This window comes from Lepisma saccharinum, chromosome 23, assembly GCF_977018435.1.
Source record: "Lepisma saccharinum chromosome 23, izLepSacc3.1, whole genome shotgun sequence".
NCBI classification, from domain to species: domain Eukaryota; kingdom Metazoa; phylum Arthropoda; class Insecta; order Zygentoma; family Lepismatidae; genus Lepisma; species Lepisma saccharinum.
In genome coordinates this window covers 24,624,243-24,641,037 of record NC_139251.1, presented here as the reverse complement: position 1 = coordinate 24,641,037, position 16,795 = coordinate 24,624,243, and the positions used below count along the sequence as shown (strand labels likewise).

Below are 16,795 nucleotides of genomic sequence, written 5' to 3'. Positions count from 1 at the left end.
TGATTTTTATTTATGGGGAAATTTAAAAAAATAAAGTATACAAAGAAAATCCGTACACCATCCGTGAGTTAAGAGAGAGTATTGTAGGAGAAATCTGGAGAATTACAGTAGACCAATACCATCTTATTATTTTAAAACAGTTACTTTCACTCGTGCCATAACTTTGTCCAATATGAAAATATGTCCGATATTTGCACGTGTAAATGCCAATTTCCTTCGGAGATGCCAGGAATGTGTTGCAACAGAGGAACATCATTTTCAACACCTTCTGTAGTCAAGGTTAGTATACAATATGAAAACTGTAATTTTAATAGCCGACTCGACCGACTGTCGCAGACCCCGTTCGCCGGGAAAGACGAGTGCTGATGCCAGGCCCCTTGCCGCCGAGTCTCATAGTGAATGTCAGGGAATGCTCTGTACATCTCTATGTGTATTTTGACACACTAAAAGGTGCATCATTTGCAGTTCATACATGCTAATGTGTTACTGAAATCAAAATATGTCGATTCACATGTTTTGGGTTCTGTGTGTAGCTGATGCAGATACAAAATAGACAGAAAAGCAAATTGTAGGAGTATCAACATCACCAAAATTTACAAAATAAAAATTTCACCCACTTTTTTTTAAAAAAAGAAATATATACCTCCTGAATACTTGATTAAATTTTATGTTCTATTTCTATTCTGGCCATAGAAGCTAATCGGGGATTTTAATCATATGAAATTGAATATCCAATTTTGCCTTTAATACTTCCCGCAAAGGTTCCGAGAAATGTTGTCAAATTGTCTATTAATATTTTTATATAAAAAGTATATATTATTAATTCTGATTAGTATTTATATATAAATAATGTTCACAAATCAAAACATACTACTTTACATTTTACAACACTCACAATTTCTGATATAATTTAGAAACCAAAATATACAACTTTACAGCTTTACAACACTCGCCATTTCTGACATAATGTTTCCAACTGACGCAAACGGAGGATCTTTGTCACTAAACTAGCTATTTGGGCATTGCACATAAACCATGATTCCATCAAGCGGGTCAAAAAAGGGGGGTGATCCCCCTCTATAAGACCTTCATCGCCCAGGGCGTTTCCCACTCTGTGAATGTCTTGGATATTTTGTATACTATAACCTGAATTGGTAAGGCAGTAGTCGGCAAATACCATCTCTACAGCTATCTCTGATGCTGGACTAGGTGTTTTTAGAGTAAAAATTGACTCCAGGGGTTCAGTTTGAATAACCTAGGAGACATTTTTTTACATAAATTTATATAGGCAGATCCATTGTTTTTTCACTTACCTCCGTTTCTGCAACTATAAAATATATTCCAATAGGATGCAGTGCATGTTGTAAATTTCTCCTTCACCTCGTATAAACACAGAATAATACGGTCCTGTTTAACAATGCAAAGTAGCGATCACTAATCAAATTTCTAAACACTTGTGAACAGACACACACGTAAACGCTGAGCTGAACTTGAAACCGTAGTCTTAGGTTTGTTTGCATCGTATGAGGATTTGAAGCAGGCATCTTTTCATCTTCAGAGGTGAAATTCCTTCAAGCATCACTTGTGAATTTTCTGGAATGGCATTGAGCTGACAGATATCTCCTCTGAAATTTTAAAATGACTTCCTTTCAATAATGACAAAACACAATAAAACTTCTAGGTATACTCTGTGCTCAAGTGGAATTATGCAATCTTCTGTACCATTTTATACAGTGAATTTCATTGCTCTTGGGGCACCTGATGGCGGCCACCCAGACGGCAACTCCCCTTCAAATGACATGTAATATCTCTACCATGGAAACAGTTGGCTTCGAAATGACTTCTCAGAATTACAATTACAATCAAAATAAGCACGTACCTTGTCACAGAGGTTGTTGGAAATGTCCTCAAGCATCCACATGTTTTTAGGAAGTTTCGCGTACCTTTGGTAACAAGACACGCTAAAAGGGCACTTTTGTTTCCTAACAGTTCGCTGCGCCAGAGCGGCAACTGAAACACATGGTTTTGCGCATAACTTGTGAATTTGTTAATTCCATTTCATTTCAGTAACATTGCGATTTCAGTTCAGTCGTATTTTCAAAGTGATTACGTTTTACAAGAGTTCTTGTGGTTTTCTATCGCTTTATAACATGTTTTTTAAGAGGCCATATCATGGGCAGAAGAAAACAGAGCTTCATTTGGTACACTTTATCTTGAAAACAGTTTTGAGATATTTGTGGTAAATTGAATAGAAAGGATGAATCTTAACAGTGAATATTGTAAATATTTTGTCACTTCTGTATTTTAAAAGATATTTAGGGCATGTGGGACAGTCTCTGCCCGGCTTTTGCCTTCGAGTCAGTGTTGCGAACTTAGCTCTCTTGGAGCCAGATCTGCATTCGTTTGGCTATGAATTGGGGTGCCTGCCCCTGTGCCACACTATGATACCATCACTGGTTCCGGCCCACATAGATTGTCATGATTATACATTTTGTACGTGATATTGTTATTTTGGCTGTGTTGCCCCACCCCCTCTTATATCCCCAGCTATTTTTTTTTATAGCGCAGTGTTGATGTGAAATTGGCATAATATTGTTATCAGGGAATCCTTTATTATAGATAAAAAATGCTTTCATGTGCAACGTGGACAGAAATTCATACTCTTGATACACCCAGGTTTTTTTTAGTAGCAGTGCCCATTTGGGCGATGTTGAAATAAATGCACAATTGGTGCGTAACTATACCTCCTTCCCTTAACTGTCAAATATATCAGTTTTTGGATCAACGTATAGCGCCCGATTCTAAGTTACTGTTAAAATTTAACCTTGCAAGCCTTCCTTGCATTCCTGAGTACACTGATTTTTGTTTTATTCAAATTGAGTGGCCCATTGTGACAATACGCCATTGCAAACATTGATATGCATTTTGAAAAAACACAAAATGCCCTGTCAGAATCGCTATATTTGAGTCCTACAAGTTCAGCCGTCTGCCGATAAGAGGACTGGACTAGAGAAGGTGAGGCCTGATCCCTACGGACTCCATTCAACCTTGGGGTTGCCTTTCAACCGACCGTGTTGTGGGCATTTGGGAAACCCCAAAGCTAATTTCACTAACTGGGCTGTTTTCTCGCAAATCATTTCACGTATGAAATCACTGAGATTCACGACCATTGGAAAATCTGTAGTATCGAATTTCCCATTCATTTTAAAATCGCATAATCATTAAATTTGAATGTATGGATGACATATTGTACTTCATTTGTGTTATTGTATTTTTATCAATCATTGTTACATATTTTGTACATTGATATTACATAAAAATCCAGGGTCTACTTAGCAGTTGCCATTGAAAGGTGAAAAGTGTGTGTGTATTACAGCTTATTGTGGAAGGTGTTTAATCCTGCCAAGGAAGTAAAATTAATTACCACCACATACTATTTAAATTAGATTGTAGGATTTTGGGAGGGAGCTTTAGCTCACCGAGGAACGTGCCTGGCTTCCTACGTGGGAGTCAGTTGCTGAATATTTTTTTTTTTTAAGTAAAAACTGTAAGTGGAATTTTTCCAGTCATTCTCACAAACCAGTTTTTACTCAGTTATATATTTTTCATATTCAGGACAAACACGAATATCCATGTCTTACCTGATACCTCTGGTGTCATAGCATGCTGTGCCAACTACTTTGCCACGAAGGTCGACTACTTGGACTCCTCATTCGTTGAATAAAATATTTCACAATTGTGTGTATTATAAACCCACATATTTCAGTTGGGAAATGGAAAGATTTTTATATGAAATGGAAAAAAAAGTGTTCCCCTGTGCATAGCACAACGCCATGAAGGCGTATAGGGGGTGTGGGGGTAACGCCCCACACTTTCTTGATCCGGTCGTGAGTGGGGGTGATGTGATCAGCATCACGCCCCTGACCGCCTTTACCCCCCAGGGTTTCCCCCAGGTACCCATGTTATTCGACGCTGGGTAGGCGCCGGGGCCGCTTCCACCGTTAGAAAAGTTCCCGGATTTGAACCGGCCGGGGATCGAACCCGGGACCTTTAGCATGGTAGTCAGACGCGTTACCGACTGAGCCACCGCGGCCACCTTATATGAAATGGAAAGATTAGGTTTTGCAGCAATGAAGATTGCAAGTCGACTCGAGGAGGCACAGTCTAAGGAAATGCCAATGTTTCGTCTTGCCTATCAGACCCTCAGGGTTTACGACCTGTCAGTCACTAATTGCCCATACCATAGGAGGGACAAACTTGAGACTCGAGCTTGTTGGCTGAACCGTAACTTCTGTTACGTATGGTTTTGTATGTGCTCCCTACTGGCACAGCAATGATGATTTTGCAAAAGGGGCTTCCATGATATACAGTCTTAAGCGTTTAGTGTGCTTAGTGTTATGCTATAATTTTAATAATGGCACATAAGTACACTTTACAACAGAACTTTTTTTTTTGGTTCATATGTGATTATAAATTCTTGAAGGGATGTTCATAGATGATTTTCAACAGAATTTCCAGGTGTGCCTGTTCAACACAGAAATACCTTGTGAACAAATTGAATGAGTCTGTTAAACTTCTGTAACTACATTTTGGGAAATGTTAATGGTGGGGTAATTCATCCACGTTTAATATTCTTATCCAACGAAGAATGGTTCCATTGTTGAACTTATGAAAAAGGATACATAGCCTTTTCTAAATGTAATTTAATTTTAAAAAAAACACTATTCTGCAATATTTTTCATATTTTGAGACTTTATATTTCCTTTCCCAGCAAGAATAGAACATTCCGTCCATTGTTGAACTTGTTTTGAAAAGGGATATGTAGTGTTTTCTAAATTTATTTGAAAAAAAAAAAAAAACCTTGCTATCCTGCAATATTTTTGAGATTTTATCTGTCCTTTCCCTGCAACAATGGGACCTTTCGTTGAGTGTTTAACTCGTTATGAAAAAGGATATGAAGCCTTTTCTAAATTTAATTTTCTTTGAAAACAAAAAAAACACTATCCTGCAATGTTTCTCACATTTCATTTCCCACCAAATCAATGCGCTTTTTTTGAGAACCTGCCATTTTGGCAAGAAGGGAGTGCCAGTTTTATGACTTGAGCCTGCTTGTTTGTCATCCTGGCTTAACAAACTTTTAACACTGAGTGCTGACTTTTTTTAACCCATCCGCTTACCATTTAAATTTGGCTATCTCCCGTGAAGGTTGCACAGCAAGACAAGATGTCAAATATTGTTTAAACTATCCAAGCAATTTACGTGAAAATTTTATATATTGAAGTGGAAGTATAGTAATAAGTATGCACATATGCAGTTTACTTGAAAGATAATTAGAAACTCACCTAATAAATTTGATCACACACATCGTTGCATTCCATTTCCATTCCTCAACCTTTCATATTTTTCCTGCCACAGCCACCTCTTCCTCACTTTCACTACATTCTTCAATTTCACTAACACAAAATGAACCCCCGTGTTCATCTCCACTTCCAAAATCCACATTTTCCTTTTCATCGCTATCGAAAAGCAACTTTTCAATCGCAGAATCATCTACAACATTCTTATGCAACATGTTTGCAAGACGTAACAAATGAAGGTTTGTTTACATGAGAAATTACTGAACAAAACACGCTTGAAATGGTATGAAAAACTTAGCAGCACAAACATACACGTCATAGATTTGAAAGATCATACAACCTCTGCCATCTATTGAATGAAAAAGGAACTACATGATGAAAATCGGGAACCCGTCTATTCGACGACTAGGTATGGGAACAGAATGTCCAATCAGGCCGTCAATTCGACGACTAGGTAAGCGGATGGGTTAAATTATTTTCCTTACCAGTGCTATCATGGTTTGGAAAGCAGTAGTTAACTTAACTACAGTACTCCCATGAAAACAGACGTTTGTCCTTTTTTCCTAGTGTTCTTTTGGTCGCTTACATGCTTGTGAAGTTTCGTACTTTAAATGAGAGCCATGAGCAGGGCAGGATCAAGGCGGGTGCTATTGATGCTGCAGCATTAGGCCCATTCCTGAAATACGCCCAGATGAAAACAGACGAGAATTTTCCGAAAGCTGAACAGTTTTCTCTTGCTATATTAACCTGAAAATAAATCTTAGAATGAAATTTGGAGCCCCAATTTCGGACGCCTAGACACAGGATTACTTACAATGCAGTTACTATTATTCTTTGCGCTGTGACGTAACTATAACGTCGTCGTGTTTATTGTTCACCGAAGATTTCAAGCATCAGGCCCAATTTCGTCTTAATCCGGACCTGGCCATGAGAATAATAATACAATGGTATGTTGTTCGGAATGCAAATTATTTATATGCAGAGACCATTGCAGTACTCATACAAAATGTCTTGTCTTTTCTCATAAGAAACACACCGAGATTTGGGATATTTGAAAAATATATTTTATGTTTTTCCGAGTTGTGTTTTATACATTTTATTGATTTTTCTGCGAGTCAGCAAGATTTTGACAGAAAATCGGGAACCCGTCTATTCGACGACTAGGTATGGGAACAGAATGTCCAATCAGGCCGTCGATTCGACGACTAGGTAAGCGGATGGGTTAAATTATTTTCCTTACCAGTGCTATCATGGTTTGGAAAGCAGTAGTTAAGCCATCTAAGGGGTACGATTTCAATTCCTGAAGTTTGTAATTCTATGCGACACTTTCTTTTAATAGGTAATAAAAATGTATATTTTGCCTGATTTCCAGTAAGTGGCAGTTATTTGTATCAATAATTACTGTAAAGAACATTGGTCTTGATAGGGTGGCACTTCGTGATAGTATGAGGGGGGGTTAGTTAATTTTTTTTGAAAAGGTCTTCAGAAGAGGTATTTGAATACAGAAGTTAGTAAATTTTATGCAATGGAATTATTATTAATGTTCTTCCTCAGTTGCAAAAATTTTAAAGTATTGGGAGGGATGAGGTCAATGCAATTTGAAGTATTTTCTTTTATTGTAAGAGATGAGAGTGCCAAATACAACAGAGAGCTGCATCAGAATGAATGTAAGAACAAGAAGGCAGAGCAGAAAGATTTGTTGGATGAAATGCGAAAAAACAGATAAGGAAGTGACTTACTGTGTTTAAATGTGAAATTGTATTGGGTGGTCTCTATTTTTTATTATAGCACATAATAATATACCAATGAAAAATTGTGTGTGTGTTTTAATACCTGTACCCCTCTACTGTCTTTATTAATAATAAGTATAATATTATATTATTATACTGTGCATTATATATGATATATAATAGTCGCTCTTCCCCATAAAAAAACAGGGTGTGCATTATACTCGCGTAAATATGGTATAATGAATATTAAACACAAAAATGTTGCTTAGTACAGTAGTTTTATTGATTTTCTTTTGTAATGCATATATTGTTTTGTGATTTAAGAATGTTATAGGTATGCAAATGAACAGCTCATTAATTGCTGTGTGTACATATTATACACAAAGAAATATGTAGGTTAGTTTTGAAAGTTAATGGTGAACCACAGGGTCCGACTTATTTTCTTTCTTGTAGGAGATGAGAGTGCTCTGAAAGTGGCAAATACAACAGAGAGCTGCATTAGAATGAATGTAAGAACAAGAAGGCAGAGCACAAAGATTTGGTGGATGAAATGGGAAAACAGTTAAAGTGACAAAATTGTGTTTAAATGAGGAATTGTACTGGGTGGTACTGATTTTTTTTTTATCATAGCACATAATAATTAATATATCAATGAAAAATTGTGTGTGTGTTTTAATGACTATGCCCAACTGTTTTTAATACCTGTGTGTGTTTTAATGCCCGTACCCCTCTACTCAACTGTCTATTTTCAGTGCTGGAGGATGAAATCAAAGAAAAACAGATAAAATTGCTAAATATATATGCAATTATAATACAATGACCCGGTCGAGAAGACCTACAATGGCTGGGGGTTCGATGGGCTGACCACCCATCACCCCAATACTGGTCTAAGATCTCCACACTACACCAGGTGACGGAGGAACAGTGTGGGAGGGAGACCAGCAGTCGGTAGGTAAGCCAAGGCTCTCATGGGCTGTCGCGCTATGGATTATTTAATACAATGAATCTTACTTTGAAAGTGACTGATATGCTTCTACAGATATTTACTTTTGGTTCCCAAGAACTGTTGCAAGGCAACACTCCAAGCAGGGGCAGACAAACTAAAAACAATTCAGGCGTCAGTTTTGTTCTTTGCCACATATGGCCTAAGAAATGTCAGCATCCGCATTGTGCCTTGCCGTTCTGCACTCAGGAGCTATCTTGGCCAGGAACCAAAATAAATGCACTGTACAGTGGACAATACAAATACAATAAATCACAATTTATTACTTACATTTCACTCCTCAATGCAGCTGTCTCATTAGAATTTATTTCATGTTGGTCATGATATCTGTAAACTTCAGTGTTCAACGTATCACTTGGAAACGTATGTTCAAAAGAGCACAAAAACCATTTGTATTCTGTGATTCTGTAAAAAGAGAAGAAACTAATTCAAACATCAAAATATCTAAAACTTAAAAATTGTAATGAACTTAGATAATATTCACATCTTAACTTCAGGACAAGAAACAGCTAATATTAATGTTAACATTTTTCTTAATAACTCAAACAAAAATATAAAAAGAACATACATGTGTAAAAACACCTCTACAAAAATTTTAAATAAAAAAAATGCATCTTTTCAAAATACAAGGTTTATTTTTTTAATTAGGGGCCATTTTGCGCTCACGTTGGCAACACTGCGTGCTTGGCATTTTGGAAATGTGCATTAGTTACCGACATGCCTTGCACGTAAACAGATGCCATTTGCACGTTGTGAAATGCTTGGTGTAGTTGTGGTGGACATTGGAAGTGGTGCAGGTAATTCATAATCTCGCCGAGTGTGAGATACGATCAGTGATCACGTTTTTGACCACGAAAAATGTGAAAGCGACAAACATTTATCGCCAGTTACGTGAGGTGTATGGTGAGAATGTCACTGTTGAAGGCAAAGTGCGTAAGTGGGTACGTCTGTTTAAGGCCGGTCGCACGAATGTTCATGACGAAGCACGATCAGAATGCCCCTCAATCATAACGGACTCATTGGAGCATGATATTGAGAGCGCGATACGAGCCAACTGCCATTTGACAGTGTTTCTGCTGAATGGACAAACAGTTAATGTGGCCGTGTATTCCAACACTCTCAAGAAACTTTGCCAAGCAATACAGAATAAACGACGAGGAATGCTGTCTTCCGGTATCATGTTGCTGCACGACAATGCGGTTGCCACTATTAAATTTCCAACCCACATATGTAGCAGATAAGGATACAGGTGAATTTTAGTTGTAGCATGTTCCTTTTGGATGGATGGTAAATTTACTTGTGGCAGTGTGAATCCAGAACAGAATAAGTGATGAGGTTTTCCACCTTGGGTTGTTCCATTCCATGTGAGCAGGGGCAGGTTGGGATTATAAAGAAAATGTTTGAGCTTGTCCAGAAAGATGTCTCAGGTGTCAGGATCTCTGTGGACAATGGGGGAGGTGAGAGGGTGTCTGATTTTCTTTAGGCTGGGGTGGTACTGACTGACAAGTATGGGGTTGGGTCAGGTTACTTGGTGAAGGTGTGTGAGACAGCTCAGAATATCTGTTAAGTCACATGGGTGAAGAGATTACCACGGTTAAGCAAGTGTAGGCAGAGGTTGTAGTTCTGTTGGGAGTTTTTTGTGAGGTGTTGTCCTGTGAGGGCCAGGGAGAATGGGATGTCTTTCTTAGTGTGCAATGGGTGAGAAGGGTACTACTTGTGGTTGGTCAGTTTGATTACTTTTGTTTTTACCTGTCAATTATTTTACTATATAATATTAACACCTTATTATTCTTCATTTCGTGTATTATAAATTTTTTGGAAAAAAAAAATATGCTTTAATTTTCACACCTTTTAAGAATATCTTTTAAGATAAAACAAGTTCTGAAACATGCTTAGCTTACTTTCTTCATAATATGATTGTAATTCCAGAATATGTTTATAAATAAACATTTATTCCATTCCATCCATTATAACTAACACAAATACATTTTCAATATTCTCCCAAGTAGTATAATGAAATGATGAACTGTTGATTTAATTTTGAATTAATTACATTATGTTTATTACACCAATGAACCAGATTTGACCCCCCCCCCCCACCTTATATACAGACATAGTTTCTATCCAGACCTAGCTAGAGACTAGGAATGGTGAAGGATGATAAGGTGTTACATGGTAAATCAAAAGTATCTCAGCATTTGTCTGGAGCAACTGATGGGAACCATGGTGAAACCTTAGCCAGAATTACTGACTGTAGGATTGTGAATTTGGCACTAGTGAGTATGTTACCTCAATCACTCACAAACCAATTTCCTCTCTGTCTCAATTAAACTCCTTAGTACCAACTACAAGAGCAGTCACAGGATTCCCACATGAACTCAAAATGTATATTCCCCGAGTATTCCAGAATCTTCAATTTTTTTCCAGAGTAATCAATACACAGTGCAATACTATTTTAAATTTATTTTACAATATTCTACATTTACCCCCATCTGCTTTTATTATTATTATATTTGATTTGATTTCTGCCATTTAGAATCATTTTTCTGCCACATTTGGCTAACCACGACGATGAATTTAATGAAGACACACTCATGAAGAGCTCCTATGCCCAGGCCAAGATTCAAACCTGGGACCTCTGGCTGTTATTATTATATGAGATGTGACGGATTGTTACTACATTGTTGACTTGTAGGCGAAACATAACAGGAATAACTATCACATACAAGATACCGACAAAGATATTTATGTGCATAATATGCATGTGCCTCTAAAAAAACAAAATTTCACATTGATCATATTACATGGCAACATGTGTGCAGTGTGCATTATGTTGTTCTAATAGCCGAGGCTAACAATTTTGGTGAGACTGAACAAAATTATACAAAAGTTGCATACTGTATGTGTGTGAGCAATAATTATTGATGTACACAGAGACATCACAGAGGCTAGCATATTAGGCTTGATACATTATCACAGGGTAATGAGGATGTAGTCGTGGAAAAGGAAGTTTCACTTCACCCTGCGGCGTGAGATTTGTAAATATTCTCTTCATTGTAGCCTTTTTTCCCTTCCTTGGCAGAGGAACTTCTATGTAAAATGCATGTGCTAGGTCATCATCCTCATCAAAAAACATTGAACCCTGACTAGTCAAAACGAAGGGACTAGGTAGTCTCCCAAGTGCTCCAGATTGTCCTGAGCTGCTTTTATCTGCTCTAGAACCAAAGGGAGATACTATTTTCTTTACTAATTTACTGCCATTGCCTCCCATAACATCATTCCATTAATAGCCACTAATGGTCCACTATTAATTCCGAAGCTTATGAAGAAGCCATCACTGTATTAGATTTCGACACCAACAATTCTCACTTTTAAATATACATTTATTTTGTAACATCTCAAATCCTTTCGTGTTTTTCATGTTATCCAGCACTGACTGCCTGCTGGACAGGGTGTCTAATCCATTGGCTAAATGCCAGTCCATGGTGATGTGTCTTAACAGATACTGTCAAAGTGATGGGATGGTATAAAAGAGAGCATCATCGAAGATCAACAGAGGAAAACTATTTGACCAACCCAGCCAAATTGTCTGTAACCTCATACAGAATACAACTCCAGATTTACATCCAATTTCGAAACACCCCCCCCCCCCCTCCAGATTTTGATGGGACTTGCCATATTAGAGAATATAAAGATGAAAGCCACATCAAGAAGAATGTTCTCGGAGATTACACCTTGTTTGGACAGGACAAAGAAGCAACAGCATTGATAGAATAAGTGTATATTACATTCAAATTGATACTGCTAAGACAGGACAATGCACCGAAGAAGAACTTTCTGTCCCAGTTGGTTGCAGAAGTTGGAGAAGAAATTTAACAGGTTTCTCACCGAGGACAACACGTGATTTTTCCACTGTGATCTCATTCCCAGCTTACAACACATTAGCATAGCAGGAAAATATTTCACGAACTTGGAAATCCTTCCCAGCAGGACCAATTAGTAGCATGTTCCAAGTGCCAATTGGATGCATTCACCAGAGCATCCCAGCTGATCAGGATGTCATCGATCATTACAAGTTGCAACAAGATGTGAAAATGAAGAAGCTCCAAGAACTGGAAATGCCAATGTTCACCACTTCAGTCCCTATTGAAGTCCCAATTGACTAAATGAAGTACAGGAACTAGGTTCATCTCAATTGTGCTACGAAGTCAGATACATTTCTATGCATGGACAAATATGAACAGTTCAGAACCTGGGGAATTGATATGATACTGATCTGCAATCATTGCGTGAATTATTTTAGAGGAAACTGGTACTCTCAAGATAATAAAACAAAGTGATTAAGTGAAAATATACACAATGATACGAAATAATGTCATATTGAACACTTAAGGTTTGAACACAATGTGTTTAAACAGTGAATATTCTCTAAGTGATTTCATAGTGAAATGATGGCATGCAGTGTAAACTATGCCTTATCAAAAGTGAATATTCTTTCATTCAGATTTGAAAATACTTATAACATTAGTTCAAGGATTTGACTTTTTGTGTATTATATAGTGTATTTTGAATCATGATTTAAGTTTTCATTGTAGATGCAAAGAAGACCAGTGATAACGTAATATTAAAATAATCAATTTAAGGGACAAAAATAAAGTTAAAAAAATCCTTCGTGGACAAAAACAAAAAAACGAACTATTGTCCTAGTAATGGTTATGGATATGTAATATAATGAACTATACTAATTTCATATTCATATGCTTAGTTAATTAACTTAATGCTCTTTTGTTTTTAAATGGGTATTTAGTTGTTTATGCATTCTTTATGCATAATAATAAGTATTATGGACAGTTACTGGTAAATGTTTTCTGCTTAACAGGACTGATTTATTCTTGATGTACTACTATATCGTTTCAAAGGAATTTCTGACATGTATGAACCAATAAATGATACACTCAGACAAGCGACCATCGGAGATGACTCTTCTTGACAGGGGGGTATGTTGACTTGTAGGTAAAAATTAGAAGATGTACTGGAAAATGAAACATTACGAAGACAGGATGTTCTCATCGGTTTCGAATGCAGACCTTACAAATTCCATTACTTGCCTCATCCGTGGAAAGGTACCAGCCTGACAGCCGGATCTGAATCGAAAGGTATTGGAATTTGTATAGCGAAGCAACCGAACCGATCTGAGAAGATCGGAAGGAAATTTCAAGATCAGTTTTGGATTTGGTTTGAGTGAGTCAACATCGTGGAAGAAAGAACGCAGGTATGTACCTGGAGGAAGGAGGCGTCGCTCCGAACTTATAAAGGTCTGAGCCTATTTACACAACCTCTCGCTAGCTCCTTTTCTTCACCCTATACTTAGATCCCGGTAATTAAAAATAACAAATAAGGGAAGGAGGAAACAACATTGGTATCGACATATCAGTGCATCAATAATACCAGCGTCTGATATAGTTATTAGTAATCTGTAAATTTAGTGATCATTCTTATCATACAATTCATATATCATGGTTTTGTAAAGTAAATGTCTAAATACACAGTTCTTTATTAAACCTAGACCACTAACACGTCATAATTTTTATGAGCTCAATTACTGTTTTGAACAAAGCATGTTTTCCTGCATGCCCCCTTCCTTGCACCTTCCTAATTTTTCTATGCCAAGCTACCATCTCGATGGGTTGCAATTGTCAAATGCTGTTGGAGGTGGTACCGTAAATTTTGCAATGAGTTAGATCGCATGAGTGAAATATCCATAGTCACTAAGACATTTTGTTAGTGCTGCGAGTCCAAGGTGCCACATTAACGAAGCTCTGGCGCAAGAACTCACATCCTGTATAATCCTCTGTAGTACATTGTTTTGTGTCGAGTTCATATATTCTTGGATTTTATTTTAAGTCATCTCACCACCATTCATCCAAATCATCAAAATTAGTCACATGTGGAAGCAACATTAAATAAACAAAATAAGTCAATAGATCAATAATGGTTGGGGAGGCCCAAGTTCCAATATAAGGAAAATAAAGACTTATCAAAACAAATTACAGTAGGGCATAATGTCTTTTCATTGTAATTTTAATTTAAAATCTAATTGATAATTCTAAAAATACTTTATATATATTGAAAATTAGAGTGCATTTTTTTGCACTTTTATTATTGTAAAGAAAATGTTTAATTTGCAAAATATTTTTTTGAAATCAACAAAGAGAGTTTCTTATTATTACATAAGATGAATTATATTAAATTAGATATTGCGATATTTTGGACACTAAATTTTGCATTTCCAAGACTGTGTTAAGGAAGAATAATTGTAAATAATAATATAAAGGTAAATGAGAAACTAACAAAATTGCATTTTGAGATTCACAATGCTATGTACAAATGATAAAAATCTTCAGTTTTGAAAATCACAAACGGTTTTGTAGATACACAAAAAAAAAATAAAGTACTATAAAAAATTTATGAAGGGTTAGTGAACACGTTTTCCCCGTAAAGGTTAGTGTTGTATGGTTAAAGACAAAACTTATTGAATCACTTTGTCACACTAATTGAGGAGGCGAAAGAAGAAGTTGATTTTTGGTTATCTGGAAAAAAGTTCATACCAATTCACTTTCTGTGTGAATATATAATTAAGGACTAAGGTTGCACACATTTTTGGGGGTAACTGTTCTGAATATTTAATGTTTTTTCACAAGTTTTATAGAAGTATTTGTAATATTCAGGAAGTACCATTCTTCCTCATAGTACTTTGCATCGAGCAGCTGCTCTCAGACACAGAGGTTTAGCAAATTTCATGAGAGAATCGAAGGGGTTTTTGTGCTTGGGACTAAATTCGTTATGTGATCAGGTGTTGGATGCATTTAGGGCCATTATTTTCATGCTAAGAGTACTAAACCTAACAAAAAGCATTTAGTAATGTTTTATTAATGCCAAGAGACCTAAACTTAACCTGCCTAACTAAAACCAAGAGCATTTGGAGACATAATACTTCTTTCCATCCCATGCACGTGAAGTAGATGACATTAGCAGGCAAACGGCTGCTCGCGAACAAAAAAAAATCATATACAAGTGTATGGAAGGGAAAATTTATTGTCAAACAAGATGCACTAAGTAATCACTGAAACACTGAAGTATGTATTAACAGACATAAAAAGAAACTGAACCATGTATAAAAATGCCTGTGTACAGTCATTAATTGTTAACAATCTGAACTTGGGCTAAAATATTTGCATACTTTTGAGAAACAGAAGTCTATAAATGGACACAATAGTAATTAATATGTAATGCAAAATAAATATATATCTGCAGGCATGCATATTTAATTTTTGATGGAAACTCGAAATGTGAAATAACATGTTGATATGTTCATGCTTAATGTTTCTGAAAAGTGTGAGGTGTTTTGTCGCGAATTGTGAAATGAACTGCAAAATGCGAAATAAACTCTTAAACATGAAATTTGAAGATTTAATATTTTCTGAAGTCTGAATTATCCTAAGAGTTATAAAATTCCTTGAAAATTTATTAATTCTCTTTCAAATTTTTGAGAAGAAAAAATTAACTACTTTACACAATAATATACTTAACACACTGATAACATAAATTGAAGGTAAAATTTTATTTTGTGCAATAAGTGTAGTTTTGAAATCAAATTTAGGGTTTTATTCACCATTTTAAGACTGAAATGTCCGTTTATACACTGCTTTTGATCCCAAAATGCAGTTTTTGTACCAAAATCTTGATATTTTATTCATCACAAATATGTGGCCCACACATATCTAAAGCCTGTATCTTCAAAGCAGCTTCTGTAAAGCAAATTACTGAAGTTGCAACTAACGGTGTCTATTGTAATTGTTATTATCAATATGCAGCAGCATAGTTTGCTTCAGATATACTTTAATGGGACTCATTGAACAATTAGATGATTTTCCCTGAGAATTTTACTTTTTTCAAATCCCCGGAGATTTTCAGGTATGTGGGAATTCTGAACCATTGTTGACAATAAATGCAACCTACTACTTGCAGCTACATTTACCCAACATACCTCAGTAAATTCTGACAGCCCGCCAGCACAATCTCCTTCATCCTGTAGCAGCATGCTGTTAGAAACAAAGGTCGATCGATGTCTGCCTTCTGCTTGAACTGCTGGAGACGAACCAATGAACAGAGGAATAAGTGAGGACCACCATTCTTGGGCTACCTGGAACAAATAGAAGCACATGTTATTCAATCCATCAGAAAGCAAATAAACAGGGTTACTACAGAATGTCGATGAAGTTGCAATTTACAATTTAACCTTTTGCCGCCCAAGGCCTTTTTCACAAGTAAGCCTCTGGGTACCGAGCCGATTTTGAGCAAAATGCAGAGTTTCAATTAAATGAGTGTAGATCGGAAGCTAATTGCCCTAGAGGGATGAGTGATATACCGTTGTACGCAGAATGAACCAGAGATTCAGACTATATGAAATTTTTGCAAATTCGGCGTATATGTGGCAGGGGCAGGGGGCTAACTCTCAAAATTCCAAAATTTCGGAAAAAAAAATTTGGTTTCCCCACCCTCCTCCCAAGAAAAAATACATGACAATGTCAACATGCACATGGAAATGATCGCTGACATGTAAGGAACACAAAAATATTTGCATTATTATCATATGACCAATGTAACTTGAGTTGTACCCCCAAAAGGAATGGTCGGCACGCCAC

The 16,795-nt window shown here is 36.5% G+C and overlaps 1 long non-coding RNA gene and 1 pseudogene across 1 annotated transcript; one reads left to right on the top strand and one right to left on the bottom strand.

The window, feature by feature from the left end:
• Positions 1-434: 434 nt before the first annotated feature.
• Positions 435-16,264, bottom strand: LOC145977682 (uncharacterized). Its single transcript, XR_014440609.1, has 3 exons — positions 16,138-16,264; positions 8,361-8,495; positions 435-1,625 (listed from the first exon to the last, which is right to left on the bottom strand). It is a non-coding gene; the product is annotated as an uncharacterized LOC145977682 (long non-coding RNA).
• On the top strand, positions 9,421-12,256 carry LOC145977819 (chloride intracellular channel Clic pseudogene; annotated as a pseudogene).
• Positions 16,265-16,795: the final 531 nt, after the last annotated feature.